At 42.8% G+C, this 22,500-nt stretch overlaps 1 protein-coding gene and 1 long non-coding RNA gene across 16 annotated transcripts in view; one reads left to right on the top strand and one right to left on the bottom strand.

The window, feature by feature from the left end:
• CELF2 (CUGBP Elav-like family member 2) overlaps window positions 1–22,500 on the top strand; it is a 587,571-nt gene that overhangs the window by 236,955 nt on the left and 328,116 nt on the right. The window lies entirely within an intron of this gene.
• On the bottom strand, window positions 113–4,030 carry LOC148130254 (uncharacterized). Its single transcript, XR_015750176.1, has 2 exons — window positions 3,931–4,030; window positions 113–2,400 (listed from the first exon to the last, which is right to left on the bottom strand). It is a non-coding gene; the product is annotated as an uncharacterized LOC148130254 (long non-coding RNA).

Raw genomic sequence — 22,500 nt, 5'->3', positions numbered from 1 at the left:
TCTGGTTAGTCGAGGAACCAACTCCTAAAGAATTTTGCAAAAAGTCCCTATAACACAAGGCACAAGGTGTGATGACCCAGGGTGGAATACAAAATAAACGCAGTCACAAAAAAACAGGTAAAGCCCCTTTTATTCCTTCACTTTGCTTCCAAGCTCCAAATATCCTTGACTGGAGACAAAAAACTCCCACACAAGCAGTTACAAGAAGGAGGAAATGCCATTTAAACTAAAAATTCCTATAAATTATAAAGAGTAAAAAACAACATAAACCAGGCAAGAAAAGGGCTTGAAGATGTCCACAGATATCAGAAAACATACTGGGAAGGATGCCAAATTCAGAAAGGAACAATAAACTAGAGATATTTCCACACTTTGTTTCCAGTACTCGCCTATACACATTGCCGTCCTCTTATCCAGTTGTCACAGCTGTAGCCCATGAAGAGGTTCAAGGCCCTCTCCTCCCCATTAGACTACGTCTCTCCCTTATCCTCTCCACCCTGCGTGCTCTAGGATGGAGAGGGGATGGGCCTGGGTCCTCCTCTGACTTCCCAGCTGGCCTCTGCCCTTCCCCAGCCTCCTCCACAACCTCCGGAGCCACACTTCTACTCCCTGTCGGCTATTCCTCCTCTCCCTCAGAATCAGTCTCCACCAGGGGCATGACATAAGGTCACTCCACTTAAATTATGGAGCATTGGAAGAAGGGCCTCTGAAGAAGACCATAATTGTGAGTCTTCTCATCAGATGCTGCAATTCTCATGACTGATCTCCATCCCTAGATCAAAACTTCTGAGAATTGCACCTGTGGAAGTCTAGAAGAATGTAGATCTTCTTGTCTCCTTCTACTGTCTCTCTTTTTGTTATCATGGTAGCCTTGCTGTATTAGATTCTGTGACCTGTTGCCTCAACTGGGTTTTTTCTAAGCTTGGGAACTTAGTGTGCTTGGATTGAGACCTTCAGGGAGCGATGATGACAATGACGATGATGATGTTACCCATGTATTTGTGTCCAACTCTTGGTGATTCTATGGGTCAGGTTTCTCCACATCTTCCGATCTTGCACTACTTCTTTGAGTTATTCTATGCTCTGGCTGGTGTCAGCTTTGATGGTGCTCCAGGGAGTATATGGAATAAACATAGGATGAGGAAGTTCAAAATCTTCTTAGAAGGCAACATGGTGCACGTTGGTCCGCCTTCAAAGGAAACCCAACAGATTTGTCCATGTTTAGGAGTTGAGCTGAATGTCAACTTGTAAAGCATTCCTATCCCTGTTTTCATGTTGCCATAAGCAGGAGGGGGGAAAAACCTGAAGGAGCAGTACGGCAATTAAAACCAGAAGTACATTCCATGCTTATCTTACAAAGATTGTAGCCTAGGCTACCGGACCAAAAATCCTTTATTGGAGAATGTGATTGATGACACTCAGCCTGTGAACGTGCTTCAGAGGTTGGAGAATCTGATTTATGACACACCTGGGGGGGGAGGGAGGAAACAGGTTCACAGGTGACCGTAAATTATGTGTGGCAGAGTTGGCTTCATATGGGAGAAATGCCAACATGTTGCTCCTAATAAATCTTCTGGATTCTTTTGAAGATTGGCTCGAGGCTCATGATTTAATTAGGGCAATCGCCAGAATCCTAACACTGAACTTCAAGACTTGAGTTGTTCTATATTCTGGCTGGTGTCAGCCTTGATGGAGCTCCAGCGACTATCTGGAATAAACATAAGAATAGGAAGTTCAAAATCTTCTTAGAAGGCATGTTTGTCCTTCTGCAAAGAAAGCCCCATAGATTTGTCCATGTTTAGGAGTTGAGCTGGACTTCAAGAAGACTTCACCTTCCTTAATCATTTTTTTTTCCTTAGAGTACCACTCATTTGCAAAAGAGCAAAAAGCAGAAACGGTCAGTTAGCTACTTAAATAAAGCAATGGCCACTGCCCTGCTAATGCTTTTGCTGTGACCTACTTCTACCCAGCTCCACCCTCCTTTCCCTACAATTAAAGGGCTTTCTCAATTTATTATTCCCTCAAGGGATTCCAGGCTGAAATTTAATAAATTGCTCCCAATGCATAAGCCTCCCACTTTTCTCCAGTCGAATCATGTGGAATTAAAAAGGACTGCTGCTCCATCCATAGAAGAAGAAGAAGAAAAATAACCTGTGATGGACAGTTACCGAGACGGGAGATTTGTGTGCACATGCGTAAGAGGATGGACTTCAAACATATTCATACATGAGCATGTTGTTCCCAGAAGCAGCATTTGCAAAACGAGGCCGACTATCTAGGTTTGTGACCTATTTCTTCGAAAGGACAATGCGCTGCAAAGAATTACAAGTCTCTTGTTTCCTTCTTCATCCTATTTGCTAGATCTAGGAATTTATGGAAAGCTCCTGGGAGGGTTTAAACCTAAAGGGGAAAGGAAAGCGTCCTATTTACACAAATCTCTTTTTCGTTTTAATTGAGCTCCCATATCCTTCAGTCAAGGATGAAAAGCTACCCTTTCAGCAGACATCAGATTTTACACACACACACACACACACACACACACACACACACACACACACACACATTAAAGTTAATCCTTAGGTTGGATTAACCACCAAAAAGGCCTCAGATCAAACACCAGGCCTTGGCAACCATCCGGAGAAAGCTGTAATGACTTTTCCTTCTTCTGTTTATTTTTCTCCGTTCCCCATTCCTGAAAATCTTCTTTCCAGGAATTTTAGCAGGGTGATGATCATATACAAAACCCAGGAGGAAAGACATATGTTTAAAGTGGTATTGATGATCATCTTTATGTGCTTTCTAACAGCGTCTGTTTCTTCCTATGTGTAAGTTTCATTATCCCCCCGTTGAAAAAGTTATTGCTAGTTTGGATGTTAACTGTATTAATTTGGTTAGGTCTTGCATTTTCTCTATGTTTATTACTGGAAGATGTATTAAATGTTGAGATACATGGTGAGGTAGGAGTAGAAATTCAACCCCACTGCCTTCTAGCACTGAAGATATTGCCTAGCTGGGTAATGAAATGTCTGCAGAACAACAACCAAGCTCAGAGAGCACAAGGACTTCACAATTCAAACATGAAGTGGAGTGGAGTGGAGTGGAGTGGAGTGGAGTGGAGAGGAGAGGAGAAGAGAAGAGAAGAGAAGAGAAGAGAAGAGAAGAGAAGAGAAGAGAAGAGAAGAGAAGAGAAGAGAAGAGAAGAGAAGAGAGAAAAATAGGACAGGACAGGACAGAACAGAACAGAGTAGGAATGGGGTAGTGAGTAGAGTAGAGTAGAGTAGAGTAGAGTAGAGAGAGTAGAGTAGAGTAGAAGAGAAGAGAAGAGAAAATAGGACAGGACAGAACAGAACAGAACAGAGTAGGAATGGGGAGTAGAGTAGAGTAGAGTAGAATAGAGTAGAAGTGAAGTGAAGTGAAGTGAAGTGAAGTGAAGTGAAGAGAAGAGAAGAGAAGAGAAGAGAAGAGAAGAGAAGAGAAGAGAAGAGAAGAGAAGAGAAAATAGGACAGGACAGGACAGAACAGAACAGAGTAGGAATGGGGAGTAGAGTAGAGTAGAGTAGAGTAGAGTAGAATTGCAAACCCCACTCCCTTGTACCACTGATAATATAATCTAGTTGAGTAATGAAACATCTGCAAGAAAACATCCAAGTTCAGAGAGCACCAAGGTCCCCCAACTCTGAACTATAGATATTCTCTTCTGAATTACAGTATCAATTAATACATCAAAAAAAATAAGCCACACAATATGGCAACACTACAGGCACAATATGCCACATAATGAAGGACTAAAAGGAAAACATACCAAGCATCACATCACCCTGATGCTGCTAGAGGGGTAGGGGAATTAAAAGAATGGGATAACTAGTAATTTTGCTAATCTTCTAGCTCTAATTTGCAAGCCACGTAGAATGCTGAATCCATTTCAGATACCTGAGTGCTAGTTGGTTGCAACAACCGGTCACTGGGGCTCATCTTGAAAAGCTTAAGAGGATCAGGCTAGTTGGTTGGCTGGGAATCCACCTGGAGATCCCTTGGATGAGACAAGAAATTGCAAAGAAAGGCAGTGTTGAATTATTTCCGTATGATTGCCAAGAAATCTACATGATTATGGTCTAATTTTTCAATCCTTTAAATAGCAGCCAAGTGACGTATTCATTGTGATATCAGTCATACTACTTGGTGCTATATGTTCAATATGCCCGTAATTCATTGCTGCTGAATATGCACTAAGGGTCTGGGTGTGTAATGGCTATGAATGCTAATTTCAAAAAATGCAGATCAAATCTCACTTCAGCAATAAATTCACTAGGGCTTGGAGCATATGTATGGAAATACTTGAGGTTACTATTGGGTAAAGGTGCTTAGAATTGGCCTGCCTTCTTTCTTTCCTTCCTTCCTTCTTCCCTCTCTTCCTCTCTCCTCCTCTCCCTCCTCTTTAATCCTCCTTTCCTCCCTCTTTAACCCTTCCTCCCTCCCCTCATCCCTCCCTCCCTCCCTTTATTTCTTCCTTTCTCCCTCTCCCTCCCTCCCTCCTCTTTAACCCTTCCTCCCTCCCTCCCTGCCTCTCTTCCTCTCTCTCCTTCCTCTCTAACCCTTCCTTTCTTCCTTCCTCCCTGTCTTCTCTCTAATCCATCTTTCTATTTCTTTCTCTCTCTCTCTCTCTCTCTCTCTCTTTCTTTTTCTTTCTTTCTTTCTTCTTTCATTTGTTCTCCTTCCCTCCCTCCCTCCCTCCCTCCCTCCCTCCTTCCTTCCTTCCTTCCTTCCTTCCTTCCTTCCTTCCTTCCTTCCTTCCTTCCTTCCTTCCTTCCTTCCTTCCTTCCTTCCTTCCTGGCACAGTGGTTAGAGTGCAGTACTGCAGGCTACTTCTGCTGACTTCCAGCTGCCTGCAATTTGGCAGTTCGATCCTCACCACCTCAAGGTGGACTCAGCCTTCCATTCTTCCGAGGTCAGTAAAACGAAGACCCTGATTGTTGTTGGGGACAATATGCTGATTCTGTAAACCGCTTAGTTAAATAAGTCTAATTGCTATTGCTATTTCTTCCTTCCTTCCTTCCTTCTCCTCCCCCTTCCCCCCCTGCATGTTTTTTTTTTTTAAGCCACCACCACTGGTTCACATGGCCACAATGCCAAATCAGTGCCACAGCAAGTGTGGGAATCAATGCCTCCTTCGAGGCAGAAATAGTGAACGCTGAAAGCCACTTATTTGCTTAGCCAAATTTTGATCCACCTAACTCAGTGTTTCCCGGTGTTTCAAACATTAGTTCTGCCATTTCCAATCACTTTGAAGGGTATCAGATTCAGCATACTGAGTTAGTTCAGTCCTGTTAAGGAGGCCTGGTTGATGCATTCAGATTTCAGACTGGAACCAGAATCAGATCTAGCTAGAAATGTCCAGGATTCGAGCAAGGATCTTCTTATGTCACCGATACCTCATAGGTGATGTCAGAACCTTGTGCCAAGACTGAGAAAGGAAGAAGAACATATTTAGATGCAAAGGACTAGCAGGTGGGGGAATCACAATACAGGCTTAGCTCATCAACCATGACTTGATCCAGCAGGCATATATTCTAGAAAAAGAGATTTAAAAACTTCCAAAAGGCTCATTCACGAACCTACTGATAAAGGAGATATTATGCATGTCCTAATTTAGTGTTCAAGATTCTGTATTTGAAATCCTACCCATGTTTCCCCAAAAACAAGACCCTGCCTTATGTTTTTTGGCCACCAAAAAAAGGTACCAGGTCTTATTTTGGGGGGGGGGGAATGTCATGCACTAAGTCACCTCACTTGTGCGCATCGCTCCTAGACTCCTTTTCACTGTCAGAGGCCTTCAGGAACTTCTTCTGCAGCCAGCAAGGCTGGCAAGGCTTCCCTGAAGGCCTCTGTAGCTGATAACAGAGCTCCGGATCGATCCAGAGCTCTGTTATCGGCTGCAGTGGCCTTCAGGAAAGCCTTGCCAGCTGCAGAAGAAATGCACCAGCAAGGCAGGTGTTGGGGTGTGCAAGACCTGGCTGCAACTGTCCGAAGGTAAATAGTAGGGCAGCTCCACCACCCTTATCCCCACTCTAGCTTAATTTTTACCTGTGCACTCTGGAGTGGGTGGGATTTTAATTAGGGCTTATTTTGGGGTAGGGCTTTAATTGGGCATATGTGTCAAATCAAGCTAGGGCTTACTTTGGGGGCAGGTCATAACTCTTGCCTTCAGCCCTCATTAAAGAAAGATCACATGAAAATCGATCCTCCCTTGGTCAGGCTGCATGACAGAGTGAGCTCCCGTTCCTTGTTCCAGCCCACCTAGCAGTTCCAAAGCATGCAAATGTGAGTAGATAAACAGGTACCACTTCAGTGGGAAGGTTAACAGCATTCTGTGCGCCTCCGCTTATAGTCCTGCTGGCCACAGAAGTGTCTTTGAACAATGCTGGCTCCTTTGGCTAAGAAAAATGATGAGCATCATCCCCTAGAGTTGAACATGACTAGAATGAGATATCTTTTACATTCCAGGTGTAGAGACTCTTCCTTTAAGCTCATTTCCACAGCCCATTAGAATTCTATCTATCTATCTATCTATCTATCTATCTATCTTTGGCACGTATGTGCCTCTTGGCTTCTAGGTGCTCACTAAGAAAGGATTTTTCAAAATGACCATCACAGCATTAGTATTTCGTATATTATTATTAACACGCTCTGATGCTAAGGACTTCTACTCCCCCTCCCCACCTGAAAAGAAATCTGTTCCAAATGCAAAACAACAAGCAGAGGAGAGGAGTTTCAGTTCCAGTTTTACTTTCACAGCAGCAGCCAGCTTTAGTACAGAACAGTTGAGCTAAGTCACGCCCGGGCTCCTTGCTGTCTCCTTCTTGCTCACACAGCAAATACTGCTTCAGTTTCCAAACAGCCCTCAACTCTCTCACGCACTGACAGGACACTAGCCAGATGGATGGATGGATGCTGGTAGGCAGAGACAGAATCCCCCCCCCATTTTCCTCCCCCCAAAACTAAGCCCGTTTACGGATATCGAGCTAGTCATAAATAAAAGGAAAGAGGTGAATTGCTTTACTTTGCTAAAACACTCCACTCCTTCTCTGGTCCAAACAACCTGGCAAAATAATTGCAAGGCAGATAAAGTTTGAAGCTTTGCTTCCATCCAGCCCTCGTTTTAACTAACCAACCGTGGTGGGTTTTTTTTTTTTTTAATGGGATCGCTGCCAACTGATCTCTCTGATTGCCTTTATTGTATGTATGTTTTACCAGGTCATTAATTTGATTTCCGAAACCATTTTTGTGGCCTTTTAAGAACGGGGAAAAGAAATAGAAAATGGATAACTAGGCTATTCTGGCAAAGAGCTTAATGTAGACCTCTCTTCATTCCCCTGCTGCAAGGAACTATTTTCCCTTTCACGTAAAAATAAAGGAAAAGTACACTTAAATGACTCTGACAATGGGCCGAAGGCAGGCACGAAGCTGGAAGGCTGTTGGGTAAGGCATTTCCTGCAGCGTTCTCTGTAAGGCATCAAACTGGTAGGACAGGAACCAGCAGTTCTCAAGTACGGACACCTGTTACGTCAACATGAATCAGGTTCCTCCCCAAAACAGAGACAGAAAGAACAGGCAGTAACTCTTGACTCATAACGATGGGGGGACTAGGCCTACAATTTAAGAGATTTGCAGAATAACAGAGTTGGAAAGGACCTTGTAAATATATTATGGATGTGTATGTATGTATGTATGTATGTATGTATGTATGTATGTATAGGTAGGTAGGTAGGTAGGTAGGTAGGTAGGTAGACAGATAATGGATAGATAGAGGGGAGGCAGGGAGAGAGAGAGAGAGAGAAAGAGAGAGAGAAAGAGGGAGAGAGAGAGAGAAAGAGGGAGAGAGAGAGAAAGAGGGAGAGAGAGAAAGAGAGAAAGGGGGAGAGAGAGAGAAAGAGGAGAGAGAGAGAGAAAGAGGGAGAGAGAGAGAGAAAGAGGGAGAGAGAGGGGAGAGAGAGAGAGAGAGGGAGAGAGAGAGAGAGAGAAAGAGGGAGAGAGAGAGAGAAAGAGAGAGAGAGAGGTGGCTAGAGGTGGAACTCTCGCTTCACAATCAGGAAACTGTGAGTTCGATTCTAGGTAGAGGCAGATATTTCTCTCTCTGGGCATGATGAGAATATATCTGCTGAATATAACTCCGCATTGGTGACAGGAAGGGCATCCAGCCAGTAAACACTCCATTCAGTTGCCCAGACTCCACCCCCACAAGGGATTATGGGGTGGTTAAAAGGAGATGATGATGATGATGATGATGATACACACACACACACAACACATACATACATACACACGTGCGCGCGCACGCACACACACACACACACACAGTCGTTGACTTACAACAATTTACTTAATGAAGTTAAAACACCACTGAGAAAAGTGACATGACCATTTTTTCACACTTATGACCATCGCAGCATCCCCCTAGGTATAAACCCCCCATGATTTACATTCAGATGCTTGACAACCTTTGACTCACACTTATGACAGTTGCAGTGTCCTGGAGTTATGTGATCCCCTTTTGTGACCTTCTGACAAGCAAAGTCAACAACTTTAACAACTGTGTTAATAATTTAACAAATCTATATCTGTATTTATATCTATATCTACCTATCTATCTCTATCTATTCTATCTATCTATCTATCTATCTATCTATCTATCTATCTATCTTGTCCTCAATTACATATATATAAAATTTATAAATATAAACATGTGAAAATTATAAAGACTTATAAATTGGTCTTGCTTTTTAATACACCGCAAGGGGCAAATCTTCTGTGTGTATGCACCTTTCATTATTGCAATAAAGTCTCAGTCCTTGCTTAATGTGGCTTAGGAGCCTTCTGTCCAGGAAGCCAAAACTTGAATCAGGTGTTAAGTGTCTGGAGAGGCCAGATTTACAGCCAAACTTGAGCTGAAAGTGGATACTGCCTCTTTTCCCAGATTACATAGTTGTTGTCTGGGGCCAGTCCTGAGCTGTGGGACATTCCTAGGAGATATCAAATTAACAGCAACTGTTCGATATTTGGGGGGGACGAGATGGAGAAAAGCAGGCTTTGAAAATCTACAGCAGACACAGCATTTTTTGTGTGTGAATGGACTCTTTGCTAGGAAAGAGATAAATATACACTTTAGCAGGGATTGGTAGCAGCCGCAACATTTCCCTTTTCAAACAGATTAGGAGGATAAATTCAGACACTTTACTACTACGTGGCTCTGGGAAATTTGTAGCTGTGCAGTCCTAGGTTTATTGGTTCAAAAATGGGGCACTGCAATCTTAAACACATTTTCTTGGGAATCTACTTCATTTTTGGGATTAGCTTCCAGGAGGAAAGTGCCCAGGATTGGGTTGAAAAATATTAACTGCTGTTTAAGACTTAAAACACTTACATCTTAATCTTTAAGACTTCAGACTGGCAAGGCTTCACAGGAAGCACAGAAAAAGAGGAGGGGGAGGAGGAGGAGAAAAAGGAGAAGGAAGGGGGGGAAGGAAGGAGGAGAGAAGAAGGAAGGAAAAGGAGAAAGAAGGTAAAGGAGGAAGAAGAGTGGAAGCTGAAGGGAAGGAAAGAGGAGGAGGAGGAGAAGGCAGGAGAAGGAAGGGAGAAAACAGGAAGGAGAAGAGAAGAAGGAAGGAAAAGGAGAAAGAAGGTAAAGGAGGAAGAAGAGTGGAAGTTGAAGGGAAGGAAAGAGGAGGAGGAGGAGAAGGCAGGAGAAGGAAGGGAGAAAACAGGAAGGAGAAGAGAAGAAGGAAGGAAAAGGAGAAAGAAGGTAAAGGAGGAAGAAGAGTGGAAGTTGAAGGAAGGAAGGAGGAGGAGGAGGAGAAGGCAGGAGAAGGAAGGGAGAAAACAGGAAGGAGAAGAGAGGAAGGAAGAAAAAGAAAGAAGAAAAGGAGGAGGAAGAGTGGAAGTTGAAGGGTAGGAAAGAGGAGGAGGAGGAAAAGAAGGAGAAGGCAGGGGAAGGAAGGGAGAAAAAAGGAAGGAGAAGAGAGGAAGGAAGAAAAAGAAAGAAGAAAAAGGGAGGAAAGAGTGGAAGTTGAAGGAAAGAGGAGGAGGAGGAGGAGGGGGAGGAGGAGGCAGGAGAAGGCAGGGAGGAAAAGGGAAGGAGAAGAGAAGAAGGAAGAAAAAGAAAGAAGAAAAAGGAGGAAAGAGTGGAAGTTGAAGGAAAGAGGAGGAGGAGGAGGAGGAGGAGGAGGAGGAGGAGGAGGAGGCAGGAGAAGGCAGGGAGGAAAAGGGAAGGAGAAGAGAAGAAGGAAGAAAAAGAAAGAAGAAAAAGGAGGAAAGAGTGGAAGTTGAAGGAAAGAGGAGGAGGAGGAGGAGGAGGAGGAGGAGGAGGAGGAGGAGGAGGAGGAGGAGGAGGAGGCAGGAGAAGGCAGGGAGGAAAAGGGAAGGAGAAGAGAAGAAGGAAGAAAAAGAAAGAAGAAAAAGGAGGAAAGAGTGGAAGTTGAAGGAAAGAGGAGGAGGAGGAGGAGGAGGAGGCAGGAGAAGGCAGGGAGGAAAAGGGAAGGAGAAGAGAAGAAGGAAGAAAAAGAAAGAAGAAAAAGGAGGAAAGAGTGGAAGTTGAAGGAAAGAGGAGGAGGAGGAGGAGGAGGAGGAGGAGGAGGAGGAGGAGGAGGCAGGAGAAGGCAGGGAGGAAAAGGGAAGGAGAAGAGAAGAAGGAAGAAAAAGAAAGAAGAAAAAGGAGGAAAGAGTGGAAGTTGAAGGAAAGAGGAGGAGGAGGAGGAGGAGGAGGAGGCAGGAGAAGGCAGGGAGGAAAAGGGAAGGAGAAGAGAAGAAGGAAGAAAAAGAAAGAAGAAAAAGGAGGAAAGAGTGGAAGTTGAAGGAAAGAGGAGGAGGAGGAGGAGGAGGAGGAGGAGGCAGGAGAAGGCAGGGAGGAAAAGGGAAGGAGAAGAGAAGAAGGAAGAAAAAGAAAGAAGAAAAAGGAGGAAAGAGTGGAAGTTGAAGGAAAGAGGAGGAGGAGGAGGAGGAGGAGGAGGCAGGAGAAGGCAGGAGAAGGCAGGAGAAGGCAGGGAGGAAAAGGGAAGGAGAAGAGAGGAAGGAAGAAAAAGAAAGAAGAAAAAGGAGGAAAGAGTGGAAGTTGAAGGAAAGAGGAGGAGGAGGAGGAGGAGGAGGAGGAGGAGGAGGAGGAGGAGGAGGAGGAGGAGGAGGAGGAGGAGGAGGAGGAGGAGGAGGAGGCAGGAGAAGGCAGGAGAAGGCAGGGAGGAAAAGGGAAGGAGAAGAGAAGAAGGAAGAAAAAGAAAGAAGAAAAAGGAGGAAAGAGTGGAAGTTGAAGGAAAGAGGAGGAGGAGGAGGAGGAGGAGGAGGAGGAGGAGGAGGAGGAGGAGGAGGAGGAGGAGGAGGAGGCAGGAGAAGGCAGGAGAAGGCAGGGAGAAAAAGGAAGGAGAAGAGAGGAAGGAAGAAAAAGAAAGAAGAAAAAGGAGGAAAGAGTGGAAGTTGAAGGAAAGAGGAGGAGGAGGAGGAGGAGGAGGAGGAGGAGGAGGCAGGAGAAGGCAGGAGAAGGCAGGGAGGAAAAGGGAAGGAGAAGAGAAGAAGGAAGAAAAAGAAAGAAGAAAAAGGAGGAAAGAGTGGAAGTTGAAGGAAGGAAGGAGGAGGAGGAGGAGGAAAAGAAGGAGAAGGCAGGGGAAGGAAGGGAGAAAAAAGGAAGGAGAAGAGAGGAAGAAAAGGAGAAAGAAGGAAAAGGAGGAAGAAGAGTGGAAGTTGAAGGGTAGGAAAGAGGAGGAGAAGGAAAAGGAGGAGGAGGAGTTGGAGAAGATTATTGGGGAAACTTAAGAAACATGGGATGAACTTGTTGAAATGCCCAACTGCACATGTTTATAACGGAACAGTATTGTACGAATCGAGAAAAAAACAAGGGTGTGTTTCCTGCAAGTATTACAAATATGTTTCTGTTCTTTAAAAATTCTTCTTCTGCAAAAACAAATGCTCACTGCTAATATTTCAAACGTCAGGTGCATAGAGGGATTGGATCACTTTAAAAAAAAAAAACAATATGCACAGTAGTGGTTTGCCTATTTCTGATTTTCCGGTTGAAGGCTCTCAATATGGTGCACCTGGAAAGGTTGGGAATTGTAGTTCCAACACATTTGGAAGCCATCGGGTTGAGAGACGCTGGTATTGTGCCCTGTTCTTCCAACAATATTGTGAAATTTGGGTATGATTCAAAGGGCTGGCAAAGGCCTTTAAATGGGTTGGAGACCAAAATGTCTAAAAAGGCCTTCGTAAATCTATCATTACTAGAATAACAGCTTGAAATGTTCCCTTCTGATTCCTCATCCTGTCGAAAGCCAACCTAGTATCTCACTTAAAGCAGGACTCTTCAGTAGTTATTCTGTGAAATTAAAATTTGTTTCCCTTAAACTCGTAGATCAGGCGATCTCTTTATGACTTGTGGACTTCAACTCCCAGAATTCCTCAGCCATCATGGCTGGAATTAAAAAGGGGGTACTGATTTTAAACATGACCCAGTGAGATTTTTCAGGTACATTACAGTAGGTAGGACTATTGGCAGAAACCAAAAGGACCACTAGATGGGTGCAGAGTTAAGGCTGTCCTTGCCTCTGCCCCTAGTGGTGGTCTGGATTTTTGCAGCTCAAAGTTAGTCCTACTTTGTACTGGAGAAATGGCCAGTTAATTTTCAAAGAGAAAGATGCGGAGGTCCTTTTTAGCTTGCAGCTATTTTGATTGACGGTGAAACCTAAAATTACTGTCAATCTTTTGTTCTGTCTGTCTCCCATTTCAGCCCATGTTGTTATTTACTAGCGCAATGCAACAATAAAGCTACCACCTAAACTGCAAAAATCTGGATAACTGAAGGGTCTTTGGTGTTCTCTCAGCTTGGTTTTGTTTTCTTGCAGATGTTTCATTACCCAAACTAGGTGCCACCATCAGACTAACATTGATGATGTTATCTAGTTTGGATAATGAAACATCTGCAAGAAAACAACCAAACTCAGCGAGCACCAAAGACCCTTCATTTCAACCCTAAGCTATAAATATTCTCCTTTATCGGTACCTGGATAACTACCTAATGGTGGTCGAGAAGAGTTTCCCAATTTTTATTGGTTTTTAAAACAAACATAAACAAACAAAACATAAAAACATCAGGCCATCTTCCATATATGTACATACAGTGTGCTGGTTGGTTTACAAATTGTTTTGTGCTTCCATTTCGTAGTCTTCAATTACAATTACATTGTATATGATCTCATATTTTCAATCCAATATTAAATACATTGGTGTCATTATTAATCAATCATTTGACTATACTTTTATTCATTCGTGCTTTGGAAAATAATCATATTTTACTTAATTTGTTTTGTAGCAATTCATATTATCATCCCAAATCTATCCTAAAAATATTTTGTAGATATAATAAGAAAAGAATACATCTTTATATATTTAGTATTTTCTAAAAGTCTACATATTTCGTTACTATACTTTATTGTCTAACCATTGATAGAATAGATCCCAAACTTTATAAAATTGTTTATCATCCTGTTCTCTAATTTCAAATGTCAATCTGCTCATTTCAGCACATTCCAATATTTTCTTAATAATTTCCTCCTGTGATGGTATTTTCTCATTTTTCGAATTTTTAGCAAATACAATCCTAGCTGCTGTTAATACATTTACAATCAGGTATTTCAAATCTTTACTATATATTTCAGGTAAAATTCCCAATAAAAATATATCTGGTTTCAAGTCTATATGCTTTTATGTTTTGTTTGTTTATGTTTGTTTTAAAAACCAATCAAAATTTTTAAAAAAGAAATAAATAAAAATACAAAAAATAAAAAATAAAAGAAGAGTTTTCCATGATTTTTTCATTCCAGATCTGGTAGCCTCACCATCAGCCTTTCAAGGTAGGCCAAACTAAAACCAGAGCTATGAAAACTAATATTACATTTATTGTAAGGCTAAAGGAACACATCTTAGCAAATCCTGAATATTTCTCCCTCCCTCCCTTTACCTCTGTGAGAACGACAGTCGGTCCAATCTGAGATGCTTTCTCGGATTACAGTTCTAGCCTAGAATCATAATTCCCTTATCTGACTCTTGTCTCAGTTGAAATTTTTTCCTCCAGTTCCTAAGGTTGTTCTCACTGCCCATTGCACCAATCTATTGAAAATAACTTTTTTAAAAATAAAAAGTGCTTCCTTTCTACCCTGTTCAGAGATGCCAACCAAACTGAAATGGTGTTGCCTTATAGACATCCCCGCCTTGAATGCACGGAAACACAATAGTAGCACAAAGCAGACTTATTCCATTCAAAAGAAAGAACGGGGCAGAATTTCTTAAAATATCCCCAGTGAAACATTACACTTCGGAGAAGCAATTTGGTGTAGTGGTCAAGGTGTCAAGCTGGAGACCAGCCCTCAAAGAACGGGAAATCATTTCCAAAATCTTGCCAATAAAAATGAATGGACCAAGCCAGACAGTTTGTAGGAGTCCACACTGAGCAGCGTGGTGGCCTAGAGCAGGTGTCGCTAACCTTTTGGACCTCAGGGACCACCAAACTCATCATTTTAAACCAGAGACCCTGGGAAAATCCCCCCAAAAAGTCTGCAGGGAAATTCCCCACCCCGTTTTCCTACCGCTTGATCATTCTTTATTTGGGATCGCAGGATACGGTCTCCAGCTCCATTCTTGGGGTGGGGAGGGGAGAGACTTTTGGCTTCGTGCAAGGAAAGCAGCAGAAGCAGCAGAAGTCTTTCTTTCTCTCCCCCAAACTCTGCCAGAATGGCGCAGCCTCTTGGATGCCTTGCAGGGTCCCAAAGACTCATTTCTGGCGGAGTTTGGGGGAGAGAAAGAAAGACTTTTGCTGCTTTCCTTGCGTGCAGCCAAAAGCAGAAGAAAAAAGAAGCGGAAAGAAGCAGCCCGGTGGCCAGGCGAGTGGGCAAGTGTGGCAAGTGGGGGCAAATGGGACAAATCCCCCCTTCCACCCTTTCCCCCCTCCCCTCACTACCTTGTGTTGTTCACAATGCAAGCAACGCAAACCTTGTATTCCCATGGGCCATGTGGGCGGTGCAGCCTTGTGTTCCCATGCAGCCTGGATTAATTGCTTTGAGGGGTGCTTTGGGGGTGAGATTTCTCTGTGGACCACCAAAATTTTCTCGCAGAGCACCAGTGGTCCCCGGCCTACTGGTTGGCAACCACTGGCCTAGAGGCAGAGCTCTCACCTCACAATCAGGAGGCTATGAGTTTGATCCTAGGTATTGACAGATATATATATCTCTCTCTCTGGACAAAAAGAGAAAATATCTGCTGTAAATTCCACATAGACATCAGGAAGGGCATCTGACCAAAATGCTCCGTTCCATTCAGTTGTCCTGACTCCATTCTGATGCAAGGCATTACAGAAAGTGATTTTAAAAGAAAATAAACTGACTTAAAAGTCCACACATACCAGAGGGTGGTATTCAGCAGGTTCTGACCAGTTCTGGACAACCAGTAGCGGAAATTTTGAGTAGTTCGGAGAACCGGCAAATCCCACCTCTGACTGGCCCCACCCCATCTATTCTCTGCCACTGGAGTCCCAGCTGATCGGCTGGGTCTTCTTTAGTTGCCCTGCACAGGAGAATGGAGCTGGAAAGTAGGTTAGTGGGGTGGGGAGGGAATGGGGATTTTACAGTAACCTTCCCCTGCCACGCCTACCAAGCCACACCCACCAAACCATACCCACAGAACCGGTAGTAAAAAAAAATTGAATCCCCCCACTGGCACACATAAAAATTAGTTTGGATTTCCATTCCCATCAGCCCGTTCCAGTATTAAAGGATTGTGGGAACTGTGGTTCCCAAGATTGTCTTGAGATTCTCCCTTCTTGTTTCAGAAGGAGAATTTTGTAGAGTTTTGGAACAGCAGCTGGAGGCGATTAGCAAATGGGTTTTTTTGGAGAAAGGTTAATACCCCCCTAGGGAATTCAGCAGTAGCCTCACAGCAGCTTAATGGAGATGGATCTCTTCTCATAGAATCGGGGCGGTTAACTCTGACCAGGCTGGTCACCTCTTGAGGCCAAAGGAGGGTCACAGTTGGTCAGCAGCGTCAAACTCTTCCTGCTGCCCATACAGACGTGCCTTCAAATTCTTCCCACTGACCCATGGATCTCAACCACCACACTGCACGCAAATAGCGTATCATCTGCATATTGTCCATTCGTGATCATCCTAATGTGTGTTAATTGATTTTCTTGATGAGACAAGCCCACTGCAATCATTACAAGAGATTAATAAGCAGGAAATCATGGTAGTGACGAGCTCTAACGGCAAGCACGGGGATTGGTATGAGGTCGTCTCCACAGAGATGATTTTTGATCTTGCTTGTGATGAGCGCCGTATGCGTACAAGAGAATGTAAACCCTTAGTAAGCATAGTTTCCTTGGCTTCTGTGGCAAGGGGAGACATTAAGGGGCCATAGCAGTTAGGTAAAAGTTTTCGGATTTTAAGAGGGAATGTTGTCCCCGGCATTTAGATATATATATATATATTTTTCACAGCCAGCTTGGATGAATGAAGCTGTATTGGCTTGGTGTTAATGGTGGCTATTCTTGGAACGTTGGTCTGCTCAAAATGCCATCTGTGGTTATGTTGGGAAATCGATAACAGGAGAGGAGGAGAACATTTAATTCTCCTGTTGTTCCTGAAGTAGGACTCCCAGCAACCTGGCTGATAGCTTTTAATAAGAAAATAACAGAGTTGGAAGGGATCTTGGAGGTCTTCTAGTCCAACCCCCTGCTGAAGCAAGAAATCCTATACCATTTCAGACAAGTGGCTGTCCAATCTCTTCTTAAAAGCTTCCAGTGATGGAGCACCCACAACTTCTGGAGTCAGGCAGTTCCAATAATTAATTATTTTCACTCTCAGGAAATTCCTCCTTAGTTCTAGGTTGCTTCTCTCCTGGGTTAGTTTCCACCCGTTGCTTCTTGTCCTGCCTTCAGGTGCTTTGGAGAATAGTTTGATTCCTTCTTCTTTGTGGCAGCCCCTCAACTATTGGAACACTGCTATCATGTCGCCCCAATCCTTCTTTTCATTAAACTAGAAATACCCAATTCCTGCAACCTGTTATTCAAATGTTTTAGCCTCCAATCCCATAATCATCTTTGTTGTGCTTCTCTGCCCTCTCAACATCTTTTTTATGTCGTGGCAACCAATGCTGGATGAAATATTCCAGTATTCTGCTATTTGAGAGGCTGCCACAAAGAGGAGGGGGGGCAATTTATTTTCCAAAGCACCAGAAGGGCAGGACAAGAAACAATGAATGGAAACTAATCAAGGAGAGAAGCAACCTGGAATTAACGAGAAACTTCCTAATAGTTATAGCAATTAAGTAGTGGAACGGCTTGCCTTCAGAAATTGTGGGTGCTCCAACACTGGAGGTTTTTAAGAAGAGATTGGACAGTCACTTGTCTGAAATGGGGGTTGGACTAGAAGACCTCCAAGGTCCCTTCTAGCTTCTGTTCTGTTCTGTTCTGTACTGTACTGTATATATTCCAAGTGTTACCAAGGTATTATAAAATGGGTTTAATTCTGCAACATGTGGAGATCACCTGTTCCCTCCCTTCCCGCACCAGAAATATCTCTCTCACCTCCACACTGACATAATATACCATAATATAGCTGTTCTCCAATACAGGTAGTCCTTGATTTGCAACCATTCATTGAAGTTACAACCATATCTAAAAACCTTACAATTATTTTTCACGCTTACGAGCATTCTGGTTATTTCCATGGTCATGTTCATCAAAATTCGGAATCTTGGCAACTGATTCATATTGATGACGGTTGCCGTATCCCCAGTATCCATAATTATAATAATAATATACCCAGTTGCCGTATCCGTAATCAACTTTTGCGGCCTTCTGACAAGCAAAGTCAATGAGAAAGCCAGATTCACTAAGCAACCTGGGTTACTTACTTAACAACCGTGGCAAGAAAGCTCGATCAGTGGGGGGCAAAACTCACTTAACAGCTGTCTCGCTTAGCAACAGAAATTTGGGGCTCAGTTGTGACCGTAAAGCGAGGACTACCGTGCCTGCATGGTAAGAGTCTCCCGTAGACTTCCTTGGCATCCTTCAATCTCAAAAGACTGTGGTGTCTTGCTCTGAAAAGAGGTCCTAAAACAGCATCTGGTGTGGCTAAAAAGGCCAATTCGAGAATGGCAATCCCTTCCACATTGAGGAAAGATACGGCCTGTCCCCTGTCCAGCCCCCGGATTTTGCTGGTTCTGGGACTGCCTCTTTGCCTCAGCCTGCCGAACGAGTGCCTCTTCTTCGAATTGGAGAAGGCCATGCTGAGTCTTTATCCTCCAAGCTGAATGATCAGAGGTCAAGGTTTCCCAGCTGTTGATGTCCATTCCCAAGGCCTTTAGATCCCTCTTGCAGATATCCTTATATCGCAGCTGTGGCCTCCCTCTCTAGGGCGCTTTTCCTGCACTAATTCTCCGTCCAGGAGGTCTTTCGGAATCCGACCATCACCCATCCTCATGACACGCCCAAGCCAGCGTAGTCATTGCTGTTTCAATAGTGCATACATGCTAGGAATTCCAGCACGTTCCAAGACTGCGCTGTTTGGAACTTTGTCGTGCCAGGTGATGACTTGAATGCATGGTATTTATCCATGCTCCCTTGGCATGGAGGAACCAGCCTCCTTCCATTCCATGTCGTTCCCTGCGTCCTGCTCCGCTCTTCTTCCCTCCGTTACATTTTCTTTTCTTGAAAACTCTGCACACCTATCTGAGAAAGAAAGAAAGAAAGAAAGAAAGAAAGAAAGAAAGAAAGAAAGAAAGAAAGAAAGAAAGAAAGAAAGAAAGAAAGAAAGAAAGAAAGAAAGAAAGAAAGAAAGAAATCTCAAGACATCTGAGCTATATTTTATCTTGGAAGATTCATGTTTTTTCCAAAGTTCTCATCCTCCAACGATACATTTTAAATGCACTTGGCATGTTTTGAGCTGGCAATTATGTCAGAACATTCAGGAAGTGTGAAGGTTGTGGATAATTAAATTCTGATCTGCTAGTGCAGGATCTGTCAATCCGAATGGAATTCTTCCAGCCAAAGTATGCTTAGCTCCCTCTCTTTTGATTCTCCAACCTGACGTCTTGGCCATTCAGATTCTAGAACCTCGTGTGAAGACTCCCAGGTTTTGGGGAAAGTGGTTCTAAGGAGCTTATTCCTCTTCATTGGGATCCATCCAGGCTTCCTATATGACTGAATTATGCCAGTTTGCAAGAATACCATGAATCACTAAAAGAGCATTCCACCTTGAGCAGGGGGTGGGGGGCTGGACTAGAAGACCTCCAAGGTCCTGTCCGACTCTGTTATTCTGATACTAATATCTCCTTTACAGATCCCCTTCTTTGACAGCTATGCTGTTAATGGAAACATCATGCCAAAAAAAGAACATTTTTTATCTTCTTGTTCAACCACAAATACATTTTCCTCTTCTCATAATTTTCCGCCTCTTGTATACTTTGCCTTGTTTTTATTATATTGTTTTGTGATGGTAGGTCCTAGTCTAATGAAGCCAAGTTCACTTGCTCACACAAAAGCAAGGATTTGGGGGTGCTCCTAAGCCTTGTCCCCAATGTTCTGTGAATCATCAAATATTAACCTCTTTCATAGGTTAAGGGCTAAAATGTAAAACAAGACTTGGTTCAAGTCAACTATACCTATGGAGTTCTGTGATAAGATAAATCCATTTCTGCTTCTAGGTTGAAATGTGTGACAATCTTCATCGGACAATACGAGTCTAACTTTTTGCTATTTGTATATTAACCCTTGGAGTCCCAGTTTGGTATAATAGTTAAAAACATCCAGCTACAAGGCAGGAGACAGGAAGTTGTAGTCCTGCATTAGGTTCAAAGCCAGCTGGGTGCCCTTGGATCAGTCCTTCTTTCTCAACCCTCAGAAACCATTTCTAAAAACCAAGCCAAGAAATCTACATTGAATTGTCCAGGCAGTTGTCAGGTGTCAAAACTGACTCAAATCCACCATAAATATTACGTATATTAGCCATTAGAACTGGTGGATTATAACAGGTTTGCTGTGGCAATAGTGAAAGCTCTGATGGAGTCCAGTACAGTTAAGGCGGTACTGAATTCCTAATTCTCTGAGAAAGATCTTGCTTTAACCCAATAGCCTCAACCCCTTTGGAAGGGGTGCCCTTGTAAATATTTCACTTATTTTATTATTCTTGCTCATCCTTTCCCATTTCCTCCCATGGCTGTTCCTCATTTTGTCAAAATCCACATGGCACACTCTGCAAAGCAGAAACTAACTCATCTCTGGGGCTTAAACATCTTTGGGGCTTAAATTGTTCCACGGCACCATTTTATGGATTGATTGACGATGCTGTACGAATAAATAACTTATACAAGTTGGTAACAAAGGGCAACAAAAGTAGAACTAGGATGTTTTTTTTAAATAAGGAAGCGAGTGTTTTAGATAGAAGAACGCTGCGTAGAACATAAATGCACCAGAGAAGCTCTTAATAATAGTATCAAAGCTTCGTTGTTGCATGAATTTATCAAGTATTTCAGCTAATTTAGCCAATTATGTCAGATATAAAAATTCTCTACGTCCATTCGTACAAGCAAGTGCATATAGTGGTGTGCAGAAGTACATGGATTTTTTTCCCATTCTATGAGCTGAGGCTAAAGGGCTTCTAATTTTAATTTTAATTGGTTGATTGATTGGAGGTTATAGCCATAGTTTTCCGATTTTGTTTTGTTTTAATCTCACTGCTTTACTTTGATTGGATGTTTCAGGTATATAATTCGAGATTTTAGCATCCCAGTGACACCAGGTCAAACAAGGGTCAGACAAATTTCAGCTAAAACAGAAGGCTACAGGACTAGATTGAAACAATCGGAATATTCACCAAGGTTTTTAAGTCTGTTTAAAAAAAAATAGTGTTACTTTCAGCCTACGTTTTGAAATTATGTAATGTTCCCTGCAACTCTATAACCATATAATCATATGGAGATAAATTTGCTCAGATGAAGAAATGAAATGTTGGTGGCAAATTGCAGTTTTGTTGAAATTTGTTCTATTCATCTATAGCGTTAAAGAACCATTTTGAAAGCTGCTGGTTTTTAAATTAAACAAAAAAGAGAGAAAAATAATAATTTTCTTAAAAGATTTCGGCTCATCTCGTACGCGTCGGGCGAAAAGCACCAGATACTGTGAATCTTGGTACAGTTATTTTGATTAAGAGGGGTGAGGATTTTTATTTTTATTTTCTAAAAGCCAGTTTGCTGAATTTATGCGAAGGAAAGAGACATCTGCTTAAAATAATGACACGTCTCATTATTAGAGCCTCATTTATTATAATGATTTGCATAGGATTGCTGGTCCTTCATATTCCTGGGCATATACTGTACCAGAATCAGCATTTAAGTCCCGTGGAAACAGAACCATAAATTTGTGAGTCTTTCATGACAGACTATTTTTTTTCTTGTCAAATTAGCCCTGGCTGCAAAATTCTTCTCCTAAGAACATTACTCTCGCCATTTCAAGCAGTAAATGATATGTTTTCAGAAACCAGGGGGGAAAAAATTCTTAACAAGTTTACTAGATTTTCTATCCAGTTACTGCTTGAATAATATAGTTTCGGCTTGAATAATATAGTTTTTGAGTTTATTATCCGTGTATAATTGAGGGTTCCAAAGAGAGGCATGCAGCGTGGCCAAGTTCATCCCCCAGTCCCCCCAAAATGCCTGTCATCCTTTTGATATCAGTCAACCCCATGACCACTTTCCCTTCGCTTGATAAAAGACGCTTTTAATGGCTGTCCCAATTTCTAAATGTCTACGAAGCTCAGTTTTGCAAAGACTGGTGCAGTCACGCCATGAAAGGAACTGGTTTGATTGTGTGCATGTGTGTGAGAGAGAAAGGGGGGGGAGAGGGAGGGAGGGAGAATGGGTGAAGAAAAGCTTCTCTTGAGGAAGATTTTGTTTTTTCCAACCTTTTAAAATTCTTCCCCTCTGAGGATTCCTCTTGCAGAGTCTATCCCCTGAGCCCCTTTGCAGCCATTCCAGCTATTCTCCCTTGAAAACCCAACCTAGAGATTCAAATTTAGGAAGACTTCTTCTTCTTCTTCTTCTTCTTCTTCTTCTTCTTCTTCTTCTTCTTCTTCTTCTTCTTCTTCTTCTTCTTCTTCTTCTTCTTCTTCTTCTTCTTCTTCTTCTTCTTCTTCTTCTTCTTCTTCTTCTTCTTCTTCTTCTTCTTCTCTTCTTCTTCTCTTCTCTTCTTCTTCTTCTTCTTCTTCTCCCTCCTCCTCCTTCTTCTTCTTCTTCTTCCTCTTCCACCTCTTTCCCTTTCCCTCCCAATCCTTCCCTCTCTTCCTCCTCCCCTCCCCTCTTTTCTTCCTTCCTTCCTTCCCTTCTTCCTTCTTTCCCTTTTCTCCTCTTCAACTTCCCCTCTCCTTCCTCCCTTTTCCTTCTTTCTTTCTACTTTTCCTTCCGTTTTCCTCTCCTTCCTTT

This window comes from Notechis scutatus, chromosome 6 (assembly GCF_049901735.1).
Source record: "Notechis scutatus isolate UNSWTSFEM ecotype Mainland chromosome 6, rNotScu1.2, whole genome shotgun sequence".
Classification (NCBI taxonomy): Eukaryota; Metazoa; Chordata; class Lepidosauria; order Squamata; family Elapidae; genus Notechis; species Notechis scutatus.
Note: the sequence above shows the minus strand (reverse complement) of the source record. Positions and strands in the feature narration are given on the sequence as shown.